This window comes from Myotis lucifugus, unplaced genomic scaffold (assembly GCF_000147115.1).
Source record: "Myotis lucifugus unplaced genomic scaffold, Myoluc2.0 scaffold_420, whole genome shotgun sequence".
NCBI classification, from domain to species: Eukaryota; Metazoa; Chordata; class Mammalia; order Chiroptera; family Vespertilionidae; genus Myotis; species Myotis lucifugus.
The window spans coordinates 603,917-611,240 of NW_005871468.1; the positions used below are offsets into that span (position 1 = coordinate 603,917).

The 7,324-nt window shown below is 48.7% G+C and overlaps 1 non-coding gene across 1 annotated transcript; it reads left to right on the plus strand.

The window, feature by feature from the left end:
• Positions 1-1,429: 1,429 nt before the first annotated feature.
• On the plus strand, positions 1,430-1,570 carry LOC111823201. The gene has a single exon (XR_002826213.1). It is a non-coding gene; the product is annotated as a U4 spliceosomal RNA (small nuclear RNA).
• The last annotated feature ends 5,754 nt before the right edge of the window (positions 1,571-7,324 follow it).

The window sequence follows — 7,324 nt, forward strand, 5'->3', positions numbered from 1 at the left end:
TCAGCCCCCGGACCCCCTCCTCCCCACCTGGGGACGGTGAGCCTGTGAGGCAGAGGCCTATAGTTTCAGCTATGACACTTCCCATCCCAAGACACTGACACACACACACACACACACACACACTCACTCCCACACCCTGCATCACTCCAGTTGGGTCAGGACCCTTGCCAACCTCCCGCCTGGATCCTGCTCCTCCACCCCCCCACCCCCCGCATCGACCCCCCCACCCCCCCAACCCTGCGCTGGGTCCCCAGACTCACTGTGGCCGAAGCCAGGAGGAGCAGCAGCCACTTTCCCGGGGCCTCTGTAGGCAGATCCTGCGCCCAGAGGTGCCGGCAGGCAGCACGTCCTCCTGCTGCTGTCACTGTGACAGCTGCCGCCGAGGCATTCCTGAGGACTGAGCAGGCCGGGAGGACAGCGCCAGGAAGTGAATGTCACCCAACCCGTTTGAGGCCAGGAGGCTCTTGGCATTGCCCAGGGGGTTGGCAGCCGCTGGAGTCACGTGATCTGGAGGCTGCGAGGAGGGGAGCCCCTGGCTGAGGAGGAGCCCAGGGATGGGAGCTCCGACAGGCAGAGGGTCTCACAGGAGGCAGCGACCCAAGACCTTTGACAGAGGCTCCCCAGATGGGTCTTCCCATCCCAACAATAAGCCAGTCTCGTTCGCAATCTTCCACTCTCTGGACTCATTTCAGTGGTCCTCCCCCCACCCCCGCCCCCGCCCAGGGTGAAGGGGTCAGATCAACCTCAGGAAGGCTCTGATACCCAAAGTCACCCTATATAATAAAAAGCTAATATGCAAATAGACCAAATGGTGGAACAACCAGAACAACCGAACAACTGGTCACTATGACGTGTGCTGACCACCAGGGGGCATGTGCGGAACATGGCAGGTGTTGGCCGAGGTGGGATGGTGGAGCAGGTGAGTGGGGGCGCCAGACCAAGGCGGGGTGCCGGTTGCTGTCATCGGGGTGAGCCTCTGGTGGTTACTGAAAATTCTTTGCCCGGTGCCAGTCCCGATCACTTGGTGCCATCAGTGGGTGCAAGCGGCGGCTTCGGGCCCTGATCACCCCTGGGGGCTTCTCTACCTCTCCCTGCTCCTGAGGGGCAATTGGGGCAGCAGCCACCACTCCCACCCGCTGACAGCTCTGGCCCTGATTGCACCCACTGCTGGCGCCAGCCCCAATGCTGGCAGATAGGGGCCACGGCGGCAGGGACCAGGTAGGGCGTGGAGGATGGGCCGAGACCTGCCTCTGTGCCCACCGCAGCCTCACAGTCCACAGTTCCTTTCAAGGTGCACGAATTCGTGCACTGGGCCCCTAGTATACAAATATTTGGGTGATGTGCCTATGTGTAATTGCCATTCATCTAACGCTCGAAGAGGCTCTGAGCTCTAAAAGACCAAACACCACTGAGATAAAGAATAGGGCAGAGCTTTGCACAGTAGCAGTACCGTAGCCAATGAGGTTTATCCAAGGTGCAATTATTGCTAATTGAAAACTTTCCCAATACTCCACCATGACAACGTGAAATATAGTCAGCACTGTCAATTTTTTAATGGTCTCTACGGAGAGAAAAAAGAAGAAGAAGAAGAAGAAAAAGAACGAGGCAGAGCCTGACTGGTGTGTTCTGGTCAGGGCACATGCCTGGGTTGCTGGCTTGTCCCTAGTGGGGGGCATGCAGGAGGCAGCCAATCAATGATTCCCTCTCATCATTGATGTTTCTATCTCTCTCTTCCTCTCCCTTCCTCTCTGAAATCAATACAAATATATTTTACACACAAAAAACAAATAAACCCAGAATTATTTTTTTTAAAAAGAAAAAGAATGAGGCAGAGTAAGACCAACGAATTAGAAACGCACGTCTGCATGGCAAGAAGTCCCTGGTGTCATGTGAAAAAGAAGTAAGTTTCAGAACAGTCTGTATAATATGATTCTATTTATAGAGACGATAATAACATGATCATTTTTATAGAGAAAAATCTGGAAGAAGACGCATTAAACTTGATACTAGTTATCTCTAAAAGGATGTTCTAACTTAAACATTCCTGTGACATTTGAATTTTCACTCTGAATGTGTCTTTTTTTTTTATTTTTTAATATATTTTTTTTATTGATTAAGATATTACATATGTGTCCTTATACCCACGTTACCCCCTACCCCCCCCCCCCCGCTCATGCCCCCACCCCCCGCTGTCCGTGTCCATTGGCTAGACCTACATGCTTGCATGTAAGTCCTTTGGTTGATCTTTCCCCCTTACCCCCACCCTCCCCTACCTTCCCTCCAAGGCCCGACAGTCCAATCAATGCCTCTCCATCTCTGGATCAGTCCTTGTTCATCAGTTTATGATGTTCATTATATTCCACAAATGAGTGAGATCATGTGGTATTTATCCTTCTCTGACTGGCTTATTTCACTTAGCCTAATGCTCTCTAGTTCCATCCATGGTGTGGCAAATGGTAAGAGTTCCTTTTTCTTCTTCCTCTTCTTAAAGAATACCTTTCAGCATTTCATATAATGCTGGTTTGGTGGTGATGAACTCCTTTAGCTTTTTCTTATCTGTGAAGCTCTTTATCTGACCTTCAATTCTGAATGATAGCTTTGCTGGATAAAGTAATCTTGGTTGTAGGTTCTTGCTATTCATCACTTTGAATATTTCTTGCCACTGTCTTCTGGCCTGCATGGTTTCTGTTGAGAAATCAGCTGACAGTCGTATGGGTACTCCCTTGTAGGTAACTGACTTTTTTTCTCTTGCTGCATTTAAGATTCTCTCTTTGTCTTTTGCTCTTGGCATTTTAATTATGATGTGTCTTGGTGTGGTCCTCTTTGGATTCCTTTTGTTTGGGGTTCTCTGCGCTTCCTGGACTTGGAAGTCTATTTCTTTCACCAGGTAGGGGAAGTTTTCTGTCATTATTTCTTCAAATAGGTTTTCAATATCTTGCCCTCTCTCATCTTCTGGTACCCCTATAATTCTGATGTTGGTACGCTTGAAGTTGTCCCAGAGGCTCCTTACACTATCTTCGTATTTTTGGATTCTTTTTTCATTTTGCTTTTCCGGTTGGGTGTTTTTTGCTTCTTCGTATTTCAAATCTTTGACTTGATTCTTGCGATCCTCTGGTCTGCTGTTGGGAGTCTGTATAATATTCTTTATTTCAGTCAGTGTATGCTTAATTTCTAGTTGGTCCTTTATCACAACATCGAGGGTCTCATTAGATTTATTGAGGATCTCACTACATTTATCGAGGATCTCACTACTTTTATCAGCGGTTTCCATAAAATTCTTGAAAAATCTTAGAACCGTGGTTTTGAACTCTATATCCAGTCGTTTGCTTTCCTCCATTTCTGTCATTTGTGACCTGTTTCTTTGTCTTCGCATTTTGTCTGCTTCCCTGTGTTGGTAGAGTGGTTTTGTGTGCTAGGTGTCCTACAGGGCCCAGTGGCTCAGCCTCCCCAGTTACCTGAGGTGGACACTCTTGGTGCACCCCCTTGTGGGCTTTGTGCACAGTCTTGTTGTAGTTATGCCTTGGTTGTTTTAGGTGTCACTGGGAGGAATTGACCTCCAGGCCAATTGGCAGTGAGAATCAGCTCTGTCTGCAGTGGGAGAACTTCTGTCCTGAAGACACCCTTCTGGGGCAAGACTTGCTTCAGTGGGGCTTTGGTGCTCACTGAGTCTGCCCCCTGAGTGTGTTCCTTATGAATTTGAGGAGTTATAATCTGGGTGGTCCCACTCTGACCACTGGATACACTGGCTCTTGGATCTAAGGAGGTGCTAATTAAGCCTCTTCCTGAGGTTACCCAGCAGGAGCTACGAAGAGATATGCAGATTCCCCTTCCTTTTTTTGGGGTTTGGGGGTGCCCAGATGAGGCCCAGCTGAGAAGCAATGCAAGTTGCTGTGGGCCTTGGGCCTTCTCTTGGAAGTTCTGGGTCTGTCTGGCCCAGCTGCAATTTGTTAGGTAATTGTCAGTTTGCAAAGGACCCAGGCATTCATATGCAAAAGGCTTTGCAGCAGCCTGGAAGGGGCGGGGGTCTCGGAATCAACAGGGCGGAGCAAGCAGCTATGGCTGATTCTCAGCCCTGCCCTAAGGGGCTGCGCGTCTCAGTGTCCTGGTAATTGCTGCCAGCACCTCTGAGGGAAAGCCGTCCTCAAGTTCCGAGTTCTGCCTGCTGCCAGACCGTCCAGTTTCTCCCCGTATGAGTCCTGGGACCCCAGAGATTTCCCGGAACCGGAGTTCAGAGCAGTCGGGAGCTTGTGACTCCCTCCCGATTCAAAAAGACAGCCGCGTCCTCAGGTGCCCGCCCCTTTCCGCGCGCGCCGGAGCCTCTGTACCTCTGCACTTCACTTTCGTAGTTCCTCTGAGTCTGTGTGCTCTTCTCTTTCCTTCTAGTTGTAGAGTTTCCACTCAGCCAGCCTTCCTGTGGTTCTGGATGATGACCGTTCTCCCTTTTAGTTGTATTTTTTAAGTTGTTGTCGGAGGCAGCAATTTCCGGTGTTTTTCTATGCCGCCATCTTCGGTTACTCTCCATGATACACATTTTTGTATGTGATAAATATTCTATGTGCATGTCTATAAGGGTAGGAGCAAAGCCAGGCAGGCTGGGAACCATCTGGGGGGATTCTCTCCCAGTCCTCTGGGCACTGGGGGCCACGTCATCAAGAAATTGGTGTTCTGTCCTGCTGGTGTGGCTCAGTGGTTGAGCGTCGACCTGTGAACCAGGAGGTCATCGATTCCCCGTCAGGGCACATGCCAGGGTGGCGGGCTCGATCCCCAGTGATGTGTAGGAGCAGCCGATCAATGGTTCTCTTTCATCATTGATACGTATTTCTCTCTCTCTCTGCCTCTTCCTCTCTGAAATCAATTAAATAAATTGAAGTTGGTTTTCTTCTGAAAAAAAAAAAAAAAAAAGGAGGTTCCTGGATCCAAGGCACAGCCAAGTAAGAGTGTGACCCCGTAGGGTGACCCAGGATGGGCCCCCCGCCCACCTACCATGGCTGCCTGGAGCTGGTAGGGGAGGCAGTCAGGGCAGCGCACTCAGCCACCTCGCTCAGGACGTGGAGATGGCTGGGTACCCACTGCTGTGACAAGTCTCTCATGTTCTTTTCCCAGGAGTTGAATCTGAGAAGTCCCAGACCATCCTAGATTTAGCAAAAAGAAATGCAGGCTGCCCAGGAAAATTTGTATTTCAGATATTTCAGATAAACAACAAATAACTTTTATGCCCAATGCAATATTTGGGATGTAATCATACTAAAATATTATTCGTTGTTTTATCTAAAACTCAAATTTCACTGAGCATCCTATGTTATTTTGCAACTCTAGTCCCAGAGAACTCCCAACTTTCTCTCCCTCCACCAGCACCATGCCCCCTTGATGGCGTGGCACATGACTCCTCCTAGGGCTTCCTGGGGGCCCCTGAAAAGGAGTCCCAGATACTCGGCGTCAATGCGCCGTGTGTCCCTGAGTAGGGGCCTGCGCCAGGTGGACTGCCTTTAGACCCAGACTGATGGGATGTGATTATGGAGTAACAGGAAATTCCTAAGGTTCCCAAATCTTTCCCACCAGCCTGCCATGAAGCTTAACTTCGAAGATTACCTTGAGTATATAAATATGCGTTATCATAGTCTGTCATGGTTTTGTGTCCCAAAATTAGAATTCCACTTTTAAAATTATATATAATGTGTATGTCTATATGTACACACACACACACACACACACACACACAGAAACTCACAGAAACTTAGCTGAGAGAGTAAATATTCAGCTGGAGAAATCTCAGTTTGACTTTATCAGTTGGGTCTAACCATCTAAAACAGTGGTTCTCAACCTTGGCTGCACATTCAAATCACCTGGGAATCTTTTAAAAAAACCTGACTTCTGGGCTTCATCCTCTGGAAATTCTGTTTCTTTGTTATGGGGTGGGGCCACAACATTAGTAACAAAGAAACAGCATTTCCGGAGGATGAGGCCCAGAAATCAGGATTTTAAAAAGATTCCCAGGTGATTCTAATGTGCAGCCAAGGTTGAGAACCACTGACCTAAAAGGTGCTGAGGGGAGGGGATGTAGGGCTGTTAATTTTTTTTTTCTTGTTAATCCTCACCTGAGGATATTTTCTATTGATTTTTAGAGAGAGTGGAAGGGAGAGGGAGAGACAGAGAGAAACATCAATGTGAGAGAGACACATTGATTGGCTGCCTCCTGCACGTACCCCAACCAGGGCCAGGGAACCTGCAACCAAGGTATGTGCCCTTGACTGGAATCGAACCTGGGACCCTTCAGTCCGCAGACCTATCCACTGAGCCAAACCGGCTAGGGCTAGGGCTGTTAAGTTTTGACAGGCAGAAAGGAATTTGTACTCAGAACATAGGTTGATTAGCCAGAAGAATTTACACTATAGGATTTGATAGTAGGAAATTGAGAGCAGTACACGAGCATTCTCAAGTGCTGTGTGTGTGTTTATATAAAGAGAAAGTGCCACGGACTTTTGGGTAAGTTACTTAATCCCTTTGTGCCTCAGTTGCTTCATCTGAAAAATGGGGATAATAATGGAGACCCTTTTGGTCTATAGGATTGTGAGGAGTAGATGAATGGATGCAAATAATGTTCCTGGAACCACACCTCTTATGCATTAAGGCAGTGGTTCTCAACCTTCCTAATGCCGCGACCCTTTAATACAGCTCCTCATATTGTGGTGACCCCCCATTTCATTGTTACAAATTGAACATAATTAAAGCATAGTGATTAATCACAAAAACAATATGTAATTATATATGTGTTTTCCGGTGGTCTTAGGCGACCCTTGTGAAAGGGTCGTTCGACCCCCAAAGGGGTCGCGACCCACAGGTTGAGAACCGCTGCATTAAGGTCTCCGGCAACGTTAGCTACCATGATCATCACTGTCATCGTTGTCATCATGGTGAAAAGAGAAGGCTGAAGAGAGGCGACAGGGCTTGAATACCTCCTACGGGCCCATCTGGGCCTGGCTTGGGGGATAAGGTGTCTGCTGCAAATCCCACCACCCATTCTATAGTGTCCTGTCTTTCTCCACAGGACACGTGTGAATGCCCGTGTACTGATCTCAATTTGTGCGAAGAGGACAAATGCAGTCTGACTGGTGTAGGACTAGTTTTACAGCTCAGGGAGGGACGGCATGAGTGGCCTCTGCCCCATTCAGGCCACTCTGCGCGTTGTGTCCACTTGTGGGGTCACAGTAGAGGTCGTGTTGCTGAGGCCCTGCAGCGTGTGCTGGACGTGAGGCCAGCTGGGATGGGGATGGTCCGGAGACCATTTTGGACCGTAAGATAGACCTGCTTAGGAAAGGCCTCTCTG